Here is a 17,963-nt window from a genome sequence, read left to right on the forward strand (position 1 = left end):
CCGCGAATGACCCCTCCTGGGCCACCACACCCAGTGCTCTCAGAGTTGTTCTGGGTTTTCCTCGCCTTACCAAGCAAGCCCTCTTTCTGATGAGTTATATGTGGGTGCAGGAGAACTTTGGATAATGCTGAGAATTGTTTTCAAGGTTCAACTCAGAGTGCTAAAGTGTGGAGTGACGTTGCCACCCCGCCCTGGGGGTGCTCTTTCTAGGTGTTGCTTTGACCTGGGAAGAATCTGGACTTTGCCCTGCTCTTCCCCATCTGCAGCTGTGAGGGAGGAGCAGGCTGGCACCTGCAGATTACTTTTCCTGCCAGGTGTCTGGGGCTGGGCCATCTGCTGCTGGTGACAGTGGGTAGGGTGAGGGGTGAGCAGCAACCTAATCTCCTTCACTGCACAGACTACTCAGCAGAGTCCAGACCCCTTTCTCCCCACATTTTCTCTTCTGTTCCAGTGCTCTGTAATGCTACTCTTCATTTCTGTCTTGCTTTTGTTCCACTGCTGCTCCCCCACCACTCTGCTAGGAGAACCCTTGCTGCGGTTTTGTTTACTCTGTGTGTGTGCCTTGCCCTTTAGCCTGAGCTCCCAAGAATCTTGATGTGATGTAAGACAGCAGCAGCAAAAAGAAAAAAGCAAAAAAAGCAAAAACCAAACTTCAGAAATGAAACTTTGGACCCCTGTTGGTCTCTGTCTGGATGTTAATGATGAGACTCTTCCCATCAGAGTTTGTACCTTTGGGTTCACCACTCCATTTTCTATTCCTCCTCCCAGGGAATCTTTGAACAGCAGGGGTGGGCTGAGTCACTTACAAAAGCTCTAATTTTGCTTGTGTTTTAAGTCTTGCCTTTTTTCTGGCCTTGTGAGGACACAGGAAAGAGCCAAAGAGAAAGTAAGTAACCTTTCCCGTCACTCTTGATGACTCTGGGTTTGGAGGTTTTGAACTGGGGTGTGTGCATGCACATTCGTATGTGCTCCTGTGTGTGTGTGTGTGTGTGTGTGTGTGTACATGTGCACAAGCTATGCCAGGAGGTGGGATTAGGGGGGAATGCAGACAGAGTCGTAAAGTCATCTTTACCAAGTGAAGTCATGACAGTGCAGAGAACAGAAGGGCAGGACTTCTCAAACTTTAACAAACATAGGATTCACCGGTGGAATTTTATTATGATGCAGATTATGATTCAGGAGATCAGGGATTCCATGCAAGTTTGTAATAAGCTCCCAGCTGATTGCTGGTGCTGCTGTTCAATGATCCATAGTTTGAATAGTAAGAACAGTAAGCCTCCTTCTTCCTCCTCCTCCTCCTCTTAAAACTGATTAAAGATTGACCTGGGGAGGGCAGGAGGGAGACTAGTAAAGGACTTTCATATTTTAAACCTGAGAGCCTGGCCTGGCCTTTCAGCCAGTGTTTACAAAGCCCTTTCTCATGTCCCTTCCTCCTGCCTGAGTTCCTGGCTTTTCTGGAGCTCCCCTTGGCCCAGTTTGGTTTCCATAATATAAGAACCTCTGTCCTTCAGATGTGGGTGTGCATACAGTAAGACTGGATCTTTCCCCTTTCTCTTTGACTTACTGTAAATAGATAAGGCCAAAACTAGTGTTTAAAATAGAACTTTTAGAACTGGAGGAATTCTTAAATTATCTTTTCTAATCCCTCTAGTTTACTGAGGAGAAAACGGGCCCAGAAAAGTTTTGTAACATGTTCAAAATTAGTGGCAGAGCTGGAGTTAAAAGCCAGATGCCTGAAAGCCCAAGTTCTTCTCTCAAAGGGACTCTAAGGGACTCTAGCCCTATTTAGGGACTATGGGAGGATCAGTGTTGTTTTGGGGTCAGGTGTTAGGACAACAGGCCTTCTAGTAGTAGTGTGAGGGAATTGTACACAACATGGGACACTCCGGTGGATCTGCTGTAGCTCAGCAGCCATTCACTTATGCCAGGGTTCTCAACTGCAGCACTATTGACATTTGGGGCCAAATAATTCTTTGTTACGAATTCTTTGCTTTCTTTAATTCTTTGTGAAACATCATAGGGTGTTTAGTGGCCTCCCAGCCTCTTCCTACTAGATTTCAGTAGCATCCCCTCCCCTGATGTTATAGCAATTAAAATCACTCTAGCCATTGTCAGATACCAGGGGAGAGGATAAAATTGCCTCTGGTTTAGAACCTGTAGTTCAGGCAAAAAGTATTTTGGGGAAGAAGGTTGCTCTTGGGTACCTGTGCTGGGGTTTTTTTATGTGTGATTTGGTTTTTTTTGTTGTTGTTGTTTTTAGTGTACTTCAGTCTCAGGGTTACAAAGAAAGCATATGGCCGATGAGGGGGCCCCAGCCTTCCTGGGCACTTACAGTTTTGTTTACAGTTGAGTGGGGAGACCCGAGCAGCCAGTGCATGGGACAGACAAATTGCCATCTTAATGGTCCTTCCAGGATGCAGAGCTGCAGGATGGACTCTGAAGAATGTGGTGCCAGCCCAGGGTACTTAATGAGGAGGTTTTGCTACCTGGGCTGGATTGCATGGCTAAGAATTGAGTAATTCTCATTAATATCTTTAGGTATTCTTACCTACTTACCTACTTCTGTGCAAGCTGCACTCTTTCATTCTGAAAAAACATTTCATCTGAATCAGGTACATTAACCAGCAGATATGTATGCTTGAAGGTAGGGGAACCTACTCAGGCCTGATGCTGGTAAGGCTAATTCATTCCTTAATGAGATTTACTTTTTACTTCTAACTTGATTTTTTTTTTTTTTTTTTTGCTATGGGTGAATCCTTAGATAGACCTTTCTTATCTCTTTACCATCGTGTTCAGCAATATTGACATAAGACTACAAAAGAACTACAGACTGAAATGTTCTGAATATATAGATACAAAAAACATGGTTAAGTGCCCCTCTGTGTGAACCTAAGAAAGGGTCCTTTACTTCTTTTTATTCTTCACAGGATACCCTCTCCATCTTATGCTCAACACAGGCCTCCATGACAAATGTTACTTCAGAGCACAAAAAGCAGTAGTGATGGGAGCTTCATAGTTCTTGTCAATTTTTCCTTAACCAGTGCCAGACTGTCGCCTTTCCCCAAGACTTCCAACATGATGCTCCATTGCCTCCTGGGTTGCATTGTTTCTAATAATAAGCCCACTGTAACCCTTTGGTCTTTTGAATACAGTATGTCTCTCCTTCCCCCCACCTATTGTGGGTGCTTTTAACATTTTCTCTATCACCCATTTTCAGCATTTTGACTACGGTGTGCCTTGTGCTCTCTTTTTGTCCTTCTTGGGGTTTGATGAGCTCTTGAATCTGTGGGTTTATAGTTTTCATCAAATTCGGAAGATTTTCTGCCATTATTTCTTGAAAAATTTTTTTGTGTCTACCTACTCCACCCCCAGTACACACACACATACACATACAAACACATTATGTGTATATATAACATATATACGTATATGTAAGGCGCTTGATATTGTCCCACTGCTGACTGATGTTCTGTGTATATCCTTTTGGATAGTTTTTGCTGTGTTTTCAAGTTCATGAATTTTTTCTTCTACAGTGTCTAATCTGTTAATCCTATCATATATATTTTCCCTTAAGATACTTGTATTTTTCCTTTTAGAAATTCAGTTTGGGTCTTTACTATCTCTTCATTTCTTTCCTCATCATGCTCATGCCTTCCTCTTCTCTCTTGAACACATGGAGTATATTTATAATAGAGATTTTAACATCCTTGTCCAGTAATTCTGTCACTGGGTCAGTTTTATTCCTGTTTCTATTGTTTCATTATTCTTCTAGTTATGATCATATTTTTCTTCCTATTTGCATTCCTGTTATTTTTTTTATTCGAACCTAGATATAGTGAGTTTTATTTTTCTGGGTGCTAGAACTTTTTGTATTCCTTTCCATACTTTTGGGCTTTGTTGTCAGAAGCAGTTCAGTTACTTGGAATTTGTTTGATTCTTTGTTTTCAGGGCTTGTTTTCTTGCTTTGTTAGGGTAGGGCCAGAACAGCCTGTAGTCTAGGGTGGGGATGGTCCCACTACTAAGGCCAAAGCCTTCTGAAGATTGCATCTGATGCCCTGTGTATTAGGAGATTTTTCCACTTTGGCCAGTGGGAACATAAATATTTCTGGCTCTGTGTGAACTCTGGGGGTTATGCCATCTACTTCTTTCCTTTCATTCTTGCCCCATCATTGCTAATTTCCTCACACATATGCACAGATGAGTACTCAGCTAAAGGCTCAAGGGGATCTCTACAGATCGCTGTTTTTTTTTCTCTTTGTGCCTTCTTTTCAGTTTTTTTGCTCTGTAAAGCTAGCCACGTTGGTGTCCTCAAATTCCCAACTCTTTTTATCAGACGCAGTGAGATTGTTTAACTCTTTCAGATTTCTCCTCTCTACTCTGTGTCCTGGTGGTAGGGCACTAGTAGGGTTCAGTGCGTTTCTTTCCTTTTAGTCAAGGATCACTGCCCTCTGCTGCCTGTTGTTGAATGTCTGAAAACTATTATTTAATATATTATATCTGGCTTTCTAGTTCTTTAAGGAGAGAGAATAAATCTAGTCCCTGTTACTCCACCATGACTGGAGGCAGAAGTCCCTCAGATTGTCAACCTCAGACCAGTTTTTAACCTTGGATGTCTTTTTCCTCCTGTGTTCACTTGTCAAAAGATGGATCCATTGAGACAGATTTTGAGAATTCAGCCAGATTCAGGTCATGTCAATTTGCCACACAGTTACTGGACTCCTGTGTCCCCAAAAAATAGCATCGTTCAGTATCATGCTATATATGGTACATTCTGTAATTTTACCTGTATTGTAATGCTACACTTCCTCCAGAAGGCTGGGTGTGTGCTTCCAGGTGTTATCCTAACATGAACATGCACATAGGCACACACTTTGAGTCTCCTCCTTGCACCTCCTGACCATGTTCCCATTTAACCTGGGCAGCTGACTGAACTGATAGGCACAGTGGATGAACAAAGAGCAGGGGCCCAGCTGTCTGAGCATGAGTTAGGCCCAGATAGCCTTCTGTGGGGAAGGCAAGAGCATTAACTCTCCATGTGCAGTGCCCTTCCACTTTACCTAATCAGACTTTTCTGGATACTGTAGTACACTCTTCAGAAACATGTGAATCATGGACTCTTTGGAATTCTACGAAACAGGTATTGTTACCTCCATGGTATATGTGACAAAACAGAGGCTCACAGCAGTTAGAGCAGTATACCTGGCATCTATAGGAACCCAGAGGCAGAATCAGGATTTGAAGTCCTTTTTGTGTAACTCTAAAACCCACAATGAATGATCCAGAAAGTTACAGTTTTATTTCCCTCTTCTGGGATCCAGCTTAATATGTTTTGTCTTCAGCATTTTGGCTATATATCACCCATGTGTTTTCACTTTCTACCTCATATTTTGGTTATTTCTATATATGTCTTATCTCCCCCAGTAGACTGTAATCTCTTGTAGGGCATATGCTTTTCTCCACCTTTGTACCTTTCATGGAATCTAGAATATGTAGGTGCCAATGTAAGTGTTGAATGAAGCCAGTAAGTTCTTTAAGAAAGATATTTTTGAGGAATGAGTCCAGATGCCTTGTCTGGAGGGAAATACCAGATTTCCTCATTAATTTATGGTCTTTCTTTCTCATCTGCTGTGTTTATCATACTCCCTCTTAACATCTTCCAGGATGTATTCTGGACTTTATGAAGTTCTTCATTTGTTATCTCTCCCTGAACTTTGACTAATTTGAGGTTACTTTTAGAGTGTGTGTTCAGAGATTTAAGGGAATATCTGTTGTGAATTACATTCCTTTCTTCTCAGGTCCTGATTTAGAGACCCACAGCTGGAGAACCAGAAGTGTGATTGGAGCTAGAACTGGAGCTTGTAGGCCTTGGTAGAAGGTATAGGTGGAGGCAAGGGTGTGGGACTAATCAAAGGGGAAGGAACAATAGGCAAGTTCCTATTTCTTATTTTTTGCTTGGGGCCTCACAGTCCAACCTTGATGGCTTACAGGAAGTTTGGGTAATTTGCAAGGAAGAGGACAGGAAGAGTCATGGTTTGGTTATAGATTCACAGGCTTCTTGGAATTTACGCAAGATGGAGGAGAGCACTTGGCGCCAGAAGATGGTGTCTTGTTTGGCTTAAGTGCATACCTGATTTCACCTATTGCTGTTAAGCTTCAGGAGATGGAGGTAAAGAAATACTTCTAGAATTCTGAGCCTGAACCAGAACCTCAGAGGAAAATACTCAGGTAGATATTTGAGTAGAAAGGAGGAAAATGGCTGGAAGAGGGACCATATTTATGGAGAATCTTAAGGCCTGAGAGACACAGGAAAGGTCACTTCTGGCCCTGCTACTAGGCTGACCATTTCTTCTCACTCACGAATCTTACAGATGTAACAGTTTTGGGGTAGGGGTGATGGGATGGAGCGGCTTTTTTGTTGCTGTTGAACACTAAGGAAGCAGGCAGCTCTTTGATACTCATCCCCATCTTCTCCCTAGCTTTGGCCAACCACAGCATGTGGGAGTGTCAGTTCAGAGCGACTCTCCAAGCTCTCTGGGCAGTTTAGGAATCTTAACTAAAATCCTTGGGTTAACTGAGCAGGTGCAGCTTATAAGATACAAATGCTTTCTAGCCACCCTCTAGTCTTTCTTCTCCCTTCTTTTCCAATCCCTTGCCCCCAATAGTTTTGGCCTTTATGGTAGCCACTTTCTCACTTTGAATTCGTGTTAAAAGATCAGTATGATCTACCCTCACCACTCAGATGAAACTGCCCTTGATAGGTCATTAATGTTCTTATGACCAGAGCAGTCTTCATTGTACTGGACTTTCACTGTCAACTCCCCCTACATTCACCTTCACTGTCTCTGTCTGTCCCTCAACATCTTTGATGCACAAGGCCTGGTTTCCTTGTACTTTTTGGAGTGTCTTTCATAGGCTCGCCCTCCTTGACATGCTCCTTTAAAAAGTTATTGCTCTTCCCAGGATTCTGTCCTTGACTTTCTTCTCTTCCCACTCTAACTCTCTTAGGTGAGTCCATCTATAGTACACTGTTTCAGCCATTGCTTATAGGCTGCAAACTCCAAGCTCAAAGTGCTCTGCAGAACTTCATACTCATTTCTTATTTCGGGCCATGCTAATCTTCTCTGGATTGTTCTAATTTTAATATATGTGCTGCCAAAGCGAGCACCATACTTATTTCTGATTTGCCTGTTAGACCTTTCTACCTGAATATCCTTCAAGTATTCGTCCCAAGAATAACCTGAACTCATTTGATTACATTCTTCAATAAAATCTGCTGGTCCACCTGGGTTCTTTCTCCTTTGGTAGCTTTCACCATTTACGCTATCACTTAGGCCAAAAACCTCGGCACCACCCACTATTGTTTTGACTCATTCCATCCTATTAGTTTTTGGCATCTTCTGCAGCATTTGGCACATCATGGACATCAAATGAATAAATAAGAGGAAAAGTTTATTAATTTCATCTGAATTTAATTATAGTTTAGCTAGCACTGTGGCTTTGATAAAGTAGAATAGCTATGGTTTCACTGTAACTTTAGGGAAGGGCATTTGACTTTTGGCAACATTCATATTATATTAAGGAGAAGGCACTTTTTTATTTAAAACAGGAACACTTTGTGGAGGGATTGGTCATTATTAGAAATGAATGGATTGGGGGCTTCTGGGTAGCTCAGTTGGTTGGGTGTCTGCCTTCCAACTGCCAGGGTCCTGGGATCAAATTCCGAGTTGGGCTCCTTGCTCAGTGGGGAGCCTGCTCCTCCCTCTGCCTGCTGCTTCCCCTGCTTGTGCTCACTCTCTGTCAAATAAATAAATAAAATCTTTTTTTTTTTTTAAGATTTTATTTGACAGACAGAGATCACAAGCAGGCAGAGGCAGGCAGAGAGAGAGGAAGGGAAAGCGGGCTCCATGCTGAGCAGAGAGCCCGATGTGGGGCTCAATCCCAGGGCCCTGGGATCATGACCTGAGCCGAAGGCAGAGGCCCTAACCCACTGAGCCACCCAGGCACCCCTAAATAAATAAAATCTTAAAAAAGAAATGAATGGATTGGATTGACCACTGTGCTATCTTTCAGGGCTGGTCTAAGGAGCTGCTGACAGTTATAGAGAGGTGGGTGAAGTCAGATTGTACTGGCCCAGAGGGCCTTGTCCTTGGTGTTCATGGGAGTAGAGGCAGTGTGTCAAGGGTGAACTTGCCACATGCTGTGGGTTTAATGCAGGAATAGGGAAGACGTTTCCATTGGGGTGGGTAGTGTGCCTTTTATTCACTGATGGATTTCGTAGTTGTATCCTCATATTTGTAAATGCTGAGAGGAGGTGTTTGTAACTGTCATGTTTTGCCAAGTTTATTTTCCTTCCTTTCTATTTAGCCCCTTAAAAAAAAGGAGATGGTGACTTAAAATCATAGGATTTTGGAGCCAGGGAAGCTCTTCAGGTAGTAGTCTTCTAGCTCAACCCTTACATATTCAGAAAATAATGATAATACTAGGGATAGGTGGTACTAGTTCGAATACATACCATGTTCGATGACTCATTAAGTGCCAGGTGTTATGTTAAATGCTTTATATGTGTTTCCTGGTATAATACTTACCCATGAGGTATCTTTTATTAGTGCTATTTTAAAGATAAAGAAATTGAGGTCCAGAACGATTGGATAACCGCATTGGAGTTAGGTTTGCTGAAACAGCTATTGTGCAGAAAGATGAATTGTCTTGCTTGCTCAAGGTCAAGTTTTCCAGTTAGAGGCAGAATATGAGTAGAATCCAGATCTCCTGACCCTGAACTCAGCATATATTTTTGTTTTGAGCTGAGAATTCATTCTTTGTGGTCATTTGTGTCTCATTTCTTGCTCAGTCCCTTTTAATTTTAGTGAAATTGAATGAAGTAGAGGAAAGGGTGGTTTAGAGTTGGGGTTTTGGGTGAGTTTTTTAAAGTTTATTTTTAAATAGGCAACCTTCCCAGACTGACTGGGAATGTAGCAGAAGGCCTGAGAACCAGGAAGTGACACAGACCTGTTTATACCATCCCATTTGGGGGCTTTTGGGAAGCCATCCACAGAGATGGTAAAAAGTAAACATAAGTGCATCAGCCAGTTCTCTTGGGTTTGCTATTTTTGACCTGGAGGAGGTGTTTCCTGCATAGCTCTGAGTACTTTGGAAACCAAAACCTAGCACCTAAACATCTTGATTGAAGGTATATAGATAGATATTTATTTCTTGTTACCAGACACAGCATTCAGTGGTGCCTCGCAGACAAAATTACCACTTTTTTTTTCTTTCTCTCTGCCATCCTTTTGGTGAATTGCTTTTCTCCATTTCTTTTTCTTTCTTTGTAATTAGCACTATGCATGCAAATCTATCCTGAGAGCCCACTAGGTCTGTGCATGATTTTGAAGGTCCAGTTCAACATTTCTCTTTCACTTCCCGCTAATCCCACTCAGAAGTCTTTGTTCCCGTCTCCTCTACATTCTCAGAGCACTTAAAAACAAAAACAACTCTTTTGTTGTACCCTCCTAACACTTTCACAGTGTTATATGGATAAACATATAATTCCTCTCACGTAGGTTGTGAATTCCTTGAGAATAAGGAATTCATGTCTGTGCTGAACTTCATCTCCGTGATCACCCAAGCCTTGCACTGAAGACAGTCAGTAAATATTTGCTGAACTGCAGCGTAGTCACTGCAAACACAGAGCCCTAAAAAGTCAGATTTAGCAAATCAGCTTCCCAGACTTTATTTGCCCAGTGGGTATTGAAGCCTGCTCAGCTCAGCTCTGATGGGAACCAAGCAGAGGGATGTGATGACACGTAGATATATCTCTCGGGTCTAGGAACCAATTACAGCCCCTTCTGCCTAGCACGTATTGCTACCTGGCCAAAACTTCAGGATTTATGCCCTTTTCCTCTCCTGTTTTATGTCTGCTGCAACTTCGCTTTCTTGCATTTCCTACACAAATTATGTCTTTTGGGTTTATCTCTTTTCCCCCTTCAGTGAACAAGTAAATGTTGAGCACTTTGAGGTGTAGAAAGAGGCAGAGTTGGTGGTCTCTGCCAGAATTTACTACCTGCAGTAAATGCAGCATACAGCAGTTAAGTAACCGTGAGCAGGCCCTAGGGAGGGACATGATTGGTTGCCCCATTCATGGTCCAGGGAGTAATGCTTTGGGTTCAGAAGGGCCTTCTGTGCTTATGGGCTGAATTGATGAGTTTTCTCAGAAGAGAAGTGGCTAAACTTGACCTTGTATTTGGAAAAAAAAGATCAGGAAGCCCTTTGCAGTAGGAGAGCAGGAGAAGAATAGACTTTGGTCCCTTGGATTTCATTTATCTGTAAAAGGGGGTAATGACACCTATTTAATGAGGTAATAAGTGTGTGTGTGTGTGTGTGTGTGTGTACACACATATATGTATCAAACATGTAAGCTGTGTGCCTCATCCTTTCCTACAACATGTTCAGACTAGAAAACCTCCTAGGTCTCTCTGAATACAAATATTGCCTTAGTATAGTCAACATAATTATAATTTGGGGGGAGGGAATGTGAAGTTCCTTTAAAAAATACATTTTTAGAATGTCATAGGGAGAACCTTGGATGTTTACTTATTTGACCTATTGGCTGTTTTTTCATTTAAACTGTGTTTTGAGCCTCGGCTCAGGGCATATGTTTCTAGCCCAGCTGAAACAGTGCCCTTCAGGAATCCAGTGGGTGCTCAATTACAGCCTTTTAGAGCAGGAAAGGGCCTTAGTCAACATTGATTTGAGTACCCATTGCCCCATACACCATCCTGCGTCCTTCATGTTTATCTCATTTCCACCTCACGACAACCCAATGAAGAGTGGGTATTGTGTGTCCAGTTTATAGATGGGAACTGAAAATAATTTACCCTAGACTACCCAGCTCATACTATCCAAGCAGAGCAGAGATTCTGGCCCAGTCTGCTAGAATCTTTTCACGATCCCAGCCTCCCTTAGGAACAATTGGTTGAACTGTTTCATTTTACTGATGAGGAAACAGAGGCCCAGGAAGGCGGTGTGATTTGTCTCAGCCCATCAGTCATTGGTGAAGCTGGGACTTAGGGAAGAAGTGGTTTCCTGCCTTCAGGGTCGGAAATTTATGGCCTGAGCCAAGTTCCTGCTCACAGCCACTCTGCCTTCATTCTCCTTTTTTTCTGTCCTGTCTTGAGTCTGTGTTGTTTTGTTCTCTTCTGTCCTCTCTTGTGTGTTTTCTCTTTCCTTCTGGGCCTACAGCTCTGCAGTGATCTGTGTGGTGTGCGCATGCGCATGCACAGAGGCAAGGGTTTTTTGTTAGATGTTTATTATTTTTGGAAAGCACTTTAGGAACACTGTGTACGGATGGCCTATACAAATGGTGCTGATGGATTGATTAAGCTCTAAATGGGAAAGTGGAGTTCCCTGAGTTTGCTGCAGTGCAGAGGGAGATGGATGCTGAGATGGGTCTTGAGAGAAGAAGGGGTAGAGGACTGCTCATGCAGAACAAAGAGGATGGGTTTAACATTTCTTCCTTCCAGTTAGAACTTTTGTTGACTTGTGTTTTCAGAGGAAATATTTCTGGGCCCCTCCTATTCCCTAGAAGACATTCCAGATTCCTTAGAACTGAAAGGGCATTTGGGGATCATCCAGGCCCACCCCTTGAGGACCAGGAAGAATAATTGACTTGCCTGAAGCCAGTCCACTGTTGATTGGTGGAGCTGGGACTTAGAGCTGTCTTGTGCATTTAGGTCCATGCTGCAGTCATCCTGCTGTTAGGTTCTAGAAGAGATATTGGAGACTTAGAAGCTTAGGTGTGGGGCTGGGGTAGTGTCTCTGCTGCAGTCCCTGCTGTCTGAAGCTTGAGGACTATGGTAGGGGTAAAGTGTGACAACGGGAGGATGTGGGGAGCAGTTCTGGGGAAACCAGACAAAGATACAAAGAATATCAAAGCAATTAAAAAAAAATAAATACTCTTAACACCTGCCCTACTCTGACTTAGGTGGCTTATGAGGAAAGCTGAAGGTTATTTTGGGATTTCTAGGAGCTGAATTTTAACAAGAATTTGACTTTTTCTTTTGGGCTTTGGACCTGGAGATAAAAAGAAAATGGATAAGGCGTCATTCTGGCTGTTGAGGATCTCCAAGTCCAGTAGAACACTTTGTGCCTGTTGAAGCCCTCGCAGGTTAGTGGTACAAAAGAAAGGGGAAGATACAGAGGAAGGAGTCACAAGGGGAGAAAAAAGGAAACTGAAGATGTCTAGAAGTAACTTCATTTTTTCATTTTGGAGGGAAGAGTAGGAGGCATTAAGATCTGATTAACGTTTAGATATCTTTTGCTGCTTTGGCCAAGCTGTTTCAGAGTGAGTAGGAGGGAAGTGGAGGAGACATGGAAGGGAAGAAAGGGAGCAGTAAGGGAGGCCTTCCTGGCATGTTAGCCACTTCTCTTATCATACCCTCTGGGAGACTTATCACATCCTCACAGAGTTAAGACTTCTTATCTTTACATTCTGAAAGGTAATTAACTGGTTAAATTCTGGTCACATTTCACAAACTGTTCTTTGTCTTCTCCTATCACATGGCAGCATTGGGGTTGGTGAAGATGACTAATCAAAGGAACAGACTTTCTTGTTCTAGATTCTCTACTACTACCATCCCCTTTCTGGACTAGGTCTGAAGCAAGAAAAGGACTTATGTTGGTTTTACCCATCCAGTTCCTTCTCTTAACTAACAGAGAGATGGGTCATTGTTTAGGAAATAATCTGTCCTGAAAATTACATGTAGACTGAGGCTGATCTCACAGAACTGGAGAGAAACCTACTTTGTACCTGGGAGCCGAGTTTGACAGAGTCAGGACTCTTGCCCCCGCAGAGGAGAGCTCAGTAGAATGCTACATGACCCTGTTTCTCCAGCAGGACCGAGGCAGCCAGGCACGTGGGCTGAGGAGATCTGGGCCCTGAGCTGTCTCAGGGGCAGGGTGCCCTAGGTGTTTCATAGCTGGCCCCACCTGCTGCTGCTGCTACCCTAAGCTATGAGCCATTTTTGAAGGTGACTCCCAGTGATGAGGGAGCAGGAGGCTGGCTGAGGACAAAGCAAGAGCTGGCGCCTTGCACCCCCCCCCCTTCATCCGCTCCCCTCCATATGGACTTCATCACCAGGATACCTTTAATCTTTTCAGGCTCTTTGGTTAACCTGGAAGCATCTGTGGCAACAATAAGCAAGCAAACCATTTGGACTTTGGGCTTGTGTTACAAGTTGTCCTTTACTCCAGAAGCGTGTCATGTTTGCATCATCATTTTTTATGGGCAGATAAAGAATGCCCATAGATAGGTCTCTGCTGTCTTGGCTCCTAGGCCAAACTGTATATAGAAGGACCCGAGTCTTGCCAGTTTATAGAGCTTTCCTTTGTATTTTGTCCTTTTTGAACCTCACTACAGAGTAGGGAGATAGTTAAAGCAAGCAACAACCCCATTTTATAGACAAGGGTATAGAGGCAGAGGTGAGGTAAGTGGCTTCCCCAAAATCAGAGCCATGGGGCCTCATAGAGGATTGTTCTGAAAGGAAATGACTGTTCATGACGTTTAGCAGAGCACAGTCACCCAGCTTTTAATGTTCCGAGTTCACAGAGGTGTGAGACCAGATGCTGACCTTGAGGGCCAGACATTCTAGCTCATGGAGACTCTCTTTACCACATGCTATTGGGGCAGCAGCACCAGTCCCAAGGAAGAATATCAGGATGAATCTAGATTTTCCATGACTCCTCCTGACCTCATATTTTAGAGGGGGAGGCAGGCAGAGTTGTATTATATGCAGAGAAGCTCGGATGTTGTGGTGAATTCTCTGGCTGAGAGAGACCTTCAAGCCTTTTTTAGATATGGAAATGGAAGCCAGGGAGCCTTTGTGATCAGCCAGCTGTTTGGTGGCAGAGAGGGGACTGACTTGCAGCCCTGGACCCTTTCCCCATTGTACCTCTAAGTTTAAATGTTCCATGCCTTGTGAGGATGGATGAGTGCCAACTTTGAACATGAGGCCAGGCTCCTCTTTAATCATAATTTTTCCCCAAAATTTTTTGTGGTAAAATACACATAAAATGAAATCGATCGTCTTAACCAGTTTTAAGTGTGCAGTTCAGTGGCATTAAGTGCATTCACACTATTGTACAGCTGTCACCTCCATCCGTCCATCTCCAGAGCTCTTCTGGCAAATTTGAAACTCTGTACTTACTAAACACTAACTGTTGTTTCTTCCCCCAGCCCCTGCCAACCAGCATCTACTTTCTGTCTGGAGAAGAAAGGTACCAAAGGAATACTCAAGTGAGATAGATTCTTCTCCTTCCCCTCCTCCTCCAAGTTTTTGTCTGTGTGTTTCTCTAGGGGTAATGAATAGTTAATTTGTTCTGAAGTGTTTTTCTTTTCACTTAATCTAAAGTCACAATTCAAGGATAGGTTTTATTTTTTAAATTCTGTGTTCAGAGCAGATCCCTTCTTAAAATGAAGAGATGTACATAGGTAACCCTTTCTCTACAATAACTGGGTTCTCCCATTCTGAGCAATACCTGGGGTTGTAGGTCTTCCCTTTTCTCTGTGTTACTTCTGAAGCACTAACTCTTGGCCTGGCCTTGCATGTAAACACTCCACTGACTACCCTCTGTTCATCTTTTTTTCTTTGTAGAGCTCCCATCGTCATTACCCCCATCTGTTCTTCCCTTAATCTGGTCTTAGGCTTCATGGTGGAATTGGTCCTTTGGCCCAGGTAGCTGCTTAAACAATAAGGGAGGAGTCCGTTGTTTCTTTAAAACAGAACAGGAGTTCATCTGTATGCATTTTCTTCCCAGTACTAAATGGGCTCCTCCCCACAGTATTCGTGAATTTGGCAAGCATTTGTTTCCTGCCTGTCAGGTGCCAGGCCCTGTTGCCCTCTCTTTTCCTAAGTACCCTGTTGAGTCTGATGAGGCGAAACAGATAAACATGTAGATATATTAACCTATTAGAGGTATAGTCATAGCAGGGTGCTCAGGATACTTGGGATGTAAGGGGGTTAGTTCTACTGGAGGTGGGCATGGTAGGAAGTGTCAGAACTCCCCCAGGAGATGCCCCCTTGTGCTGAGCCCTGGAAGTGACTGTATTCCTGGCAGGAGGGGTAGTCAGTTTTATTTGAATGTCAAGTTTGTTGAGGGAGGAGACAGGCGGTGTGCAAGAAGACCTTGCTACTTTAATTTTATTTTACATTTTTACCCATATGAATATGTAATACATGTACACGGTACACGGCTCAAGGAGATTAAAGGGGAATATGTACAGTGAAAAATGAGTTCTTTTCCTGTTAATCACTCATTTCTCCTCCCCGAAGGCAGTCGTTAGCTACCAATTTTTTATGCATCATTCCAGAGAGAGATTTTCCAGGCATGCATGTGTGTATATGTGTATCCCCTTTAAAAATACATGCATACTCACAAGTGGTTTTTTTCACGTGCTAATTTTGGAAGTGATTCCATATATGAGTACAGACTGACCTGCCTAGTTCTTTTCAAACCAGTGCATAGTATTCCATTACATGTGTGTATGACAACTTGTTAAACTCGTTTCACTTCAATCTTTTGCCGGTACAAAGGATGCAGTGATTATCTTACATCTACATCATTGCTCATGTGATTTTTGAGGACAGGTTCTAAAAGTAGAACTGATAGGTTAGAGAATATATGCATTTTGGGGACAGATGTCAAATTGCCCTCAAAAGAGCTCCACGTTAATTATAAAATACTAAATTTAAGATCCTTTACCACTTGGTGCCCCCTACACCCGACTCCAAAATCCTTGCCAGAGTATTTTCCTAAATGAATTTGGTCTTATAAATTCTCTGTTTATAATCCTGTAAGTGCTACATAGTTTTCATGGTAAAGTTTAAATTTCTTAGCCTAGCCCTTAACTCTGCCTCTGCCAAGAGTACTGTGCTCTCATTGTTCTGTTCCACTTGTATTTGGTACTTTTTTTCTCCTTTTTCACTAACACTAGCAGTCAGCATCATTTCTTCCGGGTAATCTTTCTTGATTGCCTTCACTTGTGCACAGAACATCTAAGCACCACTCTGATCCGGTGCCATCCATTCACTACAGAAGTATTTGTGCACGTGCTGTGATGGGGCACAACCAGGTATTATTATTCTCAGTGATCTGTGGGCTATTGCCTTGAGGGAATGATGACTACTTGGTAGAGCTTCCTGCTGTCAATGAACCAAAATTGGCAGCACCAAAGGGCCTTTTGCTAACTGGCCATATTCTTCAACCTCTTCTGATCTTGGTTGTGGCATCTGTCGAATGAAGAGGTGAAACCTTATGACCTCTAAGGTCTTATCAAGCTCAGTCCTTATTAATAATTACAACAGCAATAGCAGGCAGTGTTCACTGAGGACTTGCAAAGTGCCAGGGACTTGCCAAGTGTTTTGCCTGATAATCTTTACATCAAACCTATGAAGACCTATGGTTAGTATTCCCATTTTACAGATGAGGAAGCTGAGGCTAAGAGAATGATTTGGTCACATGGTCATAATAGAGTAAACAGATTTGAATTTTGGCATTCTAACTCCATTGTTCTTAGCCACCTAAATGTGTATACGTTCCACATATTTACATGTACACAGTTTTGTGTACTGATTTGGGTCACTTACTGACTCTACCCCCAGACTTCTTCAGGAACCATCCGTTTTTTACAGCTTTAAAGGCTCAAGTTGGAGCCTGTGTAAAAGCTGTGGAGAGAAGACTGCTACATTCACAGCTATTTGGTGGTAGTGAGTAAAGTTAGCTCTGTTTTTGAACCCCTGGCTCATGCTCATTGAAGACTTTCATAGCTGCTTTTCCTTCATACTGAGACAACTCATGCTGCTGTTTGGAATAACTCTCTTTAGCAGGGGATGTAGGCGTCAGTCAAGGCTTCAGACATAGATAGAAGGCAGGGCTGGTTAATATCCCTGGCAGAATCTCAGGGGTATCCTTTATTAGGGTTGTAGATGGCCGGCTCCCTTATCTATTTACATGAAACCTTATTAATGGAGAAGGAGATATGTGTATGGAATTTAAAAAGGGAGTGTAATCTTATTTGGAATACCTGTTATAAACAAGGATAAATGAAATCAGATGAGTTAACTAAAGTATAATTGGCCTGTATCAACTCTTCAGCTTCTCTGAAGGCAGGTAGAAAAGTAATCCCTGAAATTCTTGACCCCTGATTTTTTTTTTTTTTTTAAGACTGGTTCCTAGTTGTCTTAAGTCATAGTCTGAACAGGGTGGAGAGGGGCAGTTAACAATTACAGACCGTCGGGGTGCCTGGGTGGCTCAGTGGGTTAAAGCCTCTGCCTTCAGCTCGGGTCATGATCCCAGAGACCTGGGATCGAGCCCCGCATTGGGCTCTCTGCTCCGCAGGGAGCCTGCATCTCCCTCTCTCTCTGCTTGCCTCTCTGCCTACTTGTGATCTCTGTTTGTCAAATAAGTAAATAAAATCTTTAAAAAAAACCCAACCAAACAAAAAATAATTACAGACTGTCCTCCCTCTAGAGATGGTCCTCCCTCTAGTTGTTGTCAGGTGCAATCAACAAGTGTGGCCTCTGGGGTCACAGGTGTGTTGGGTGAGCCTGGATTAATTGGTCCATTTTTGAGAGTCATGGCTGTGGAGTCAGTGTCAGATCCTCAGGGGCTCATCCAGCCTCTGGCAGTTGAACAAGCCTGGCCAGGGCTCTTGGCTTCCACTGCTGCATTCCTTCTCTAGGCGGTGTATTTCTCCCTTTAAGACACGTGTTCTCTAATTTTTTTTTTTTTTTTTTTCCTTTTGGTTGGTTGAACTTGCTATGAGTCCAGGTGGCAAAGGCAAAGCCTGACTCAGGGGTGTAGCACTATGTCAACAGCCGCCTCTCCCCTCCTCTCTGCTGGAGGCTGGGAGGTGGTGGGGCAGAGCCGGGGCAGTTTCTGAAAGCTCTGCTGTGCCCGACAGATCTTCAGAT

At 43.1% G+C, this 17,963-nt stretch overlaps 1 protein-coding gene and 1 pseudogene across 2 annotated transcripts in view; one reads left to right on the forward strand and one right to left on the reverse strand.

Moving 5' to 3' along the window:
- Positions 1-17,963, forward strand: part of SUSD6 (sushi domain containing 6) — a 94,463-nt gene that overhangs the window by 25,560 nt on the left and 50,940 nt on the right. Inside the window, exon 1 of one of the 2 annotated variants that reach the window (XM_045070998.1) lies at positions 14,222-14,287. The exons of the other annotated variant lie outside the window; for it this stretch is intronic. The gene's annotated coding sequence lies outside the window, so the exon portion shown is untranslated. Of the gene's footprint in view, positions 1-14,221; positions 14,288-17,963 lie in introns of those variants that run through there. 2 annotated transcript variants of the gene reach the window in all.
- LOC123390531 lies at positions 7,104-7,165 on the reverse strand (annotated as a pseudogene).

This window comes from Mustela putorius, unplaced genomic scaffold, assembly GCF_011764305.1.
Source record: "Mustela putorius furo isolate JIRA1106 unplaced genomic scaffold, ASM1176430v1.1 tig00000129_pilon_pilon_pilon, whole genome shotgun sequence".
Classification (NCBI taxonomy): Eukaryota; Metazoa; Chordata; class Mammalia; order Carnivora; family Mustelidae; genus Mustela; species Mustela putorius.